At 36.8% G+C, this 1,490-nt stretch overlaps 1 non-coding gene across 1 annotated transcript; it reads left to right on the plus strand.

Moving 5' to 3' along the window:
* The first annotated feature begins 248 nt into the window (after positions 1 to 248).
* On the plus strand, positions 249 to 329 carry Trnaa-agc77 (transfer RNA alanine (anticodon AGC) 77). Its single transcript has one exon. It is a non-coding gene; the product is annotated as a tRNA-Ala (tRNA).
* Positions 330 to 1,490: the final 1,161 nt, after the last annotated feature.

Below are 1,490 nucleotides of genomic sequence, written 5' to 3' on the forward strand. Positions count from 1 at the left end.
AAAGAAATAAAAGCAGTTATTAAACGTCTCCTAACCAAAAAGAGCCCAGGACCAGATGGGTTTAGTGCACAATCCTATTAGACCTTCAAGAAGACTAGGGATATTCTCTCTTATCTCTTGCTATTTATACAATGGGTCAGGATCACAGACCTATACTGAGTATAGTGTCTGGTCCTACCTCACAAGGATATGAATCAACAACTTAGCAGAAAATGATGACAGTAGACTTTCACCTTCAAAATGGTATTGTCGGGGTTGGGGATTTGGCTCAGTGGTAGAGCGCTTGCCTAGCAAGCACAAGGCCCTGGGTTCGATCCCCAGCTCCGAAAAAAAAAAAAAAACAAAAAAAAAACAAAATGGTATTGTCACAATAATTAATATGCCATCACATTATACCAAGTTATCTACATTATAACAAAGGAAAGATATTACCATGGTGTAAATTGGTCCTACCATGCAATCACAGAATATGCAGTTTAAAGCCACCAGCCTAAGGAAGCAATTATATGAATTCCTGTAAGTAGTGTTGAGATTCCTGATGTAGGAAGACACACCCCCAGATCCTTCTAAATGACATATGCACCTACAACAATAGTGTTTGTTTTAGCAAGTAAAGAACATAGGGTTAAGAGCAATAAGATTGTCAGAAAGGACCTTGTTACTTCTTCCTGGTGTCTTTTATAGCTAAGAGATTGTCTTGGGTCTTAGATGTAACTTGGACTTCAGACTTTTAAAAGTTTTGTGAACAGTTGCATATATGGTGAAAGCATTTAGCGTTGATAAATAACCATGAGCCTATGAGAACAGGTGATGAAAAGTTATAACTTAGAAGTAATATATTTTCGTCGTATCACTTGCCATGTTCTATCTGGGCTGCTCCTACTACAACTGGACATAAAAGTAGCATAGATATTGTAGTAATTGGTCCAACTATGACTGAGGGACTCTCAGGGAAATCTCTGGCCATCTCCAGATGTGAGAGCTTTTCACTTTATCTATAAATTGTTGGGCTCATCTCCCTAGATTGCATCTGACTTAAGGTGTTACTCATTGTAAACACATATATGGTCTCCGTACAACTACAATATTCTAGTACTCATTTATCTCAATAGCAAATAGAAAATATGTGCATCCTAGTTTTATTAAACTATACTTTGGTCTACATGTTTGTGTTTGGTTTTAGGAAGCTGTGATGATTAAGTTTATGTGTCAGTGTAGCTGGGCTCTTGTATATGGTCACTTGACTAAACATTAAACATTATTTCTGAGAATATATTTTGTAGATCGATAAAACTGGCAATTCGTGTACTTTAAGGTGATTACCTTCAATGATCTCAGTAGACAAATATGATCAACGAAAGACCTAAAAAGTGAATCTAAGGGTTTCCTGAGGGAAAAGAAATTGTGTCAGTATTGAATCTTTTAAGTTCTTTCAGGAGCATTTTCTCCCTCTCGATTCTACAAGCACAAGATTGTCCACAACTACAATG

The sequence above is a fragment of the Rattus norvegicus genome, chromosome 1 (genome assembly GCF_036323735.1).
Source record: "Rattus norvegicus strain BN/NHsdMcwi chromosome 1, GRCr8, whole genome shotgun sequence".
Taxonomy (NCBI): Eukaryota; Metazoa; Chordata; class Mammalia; order Rodentia; family Muridae; genus Rattus; species Rattus norvegicus.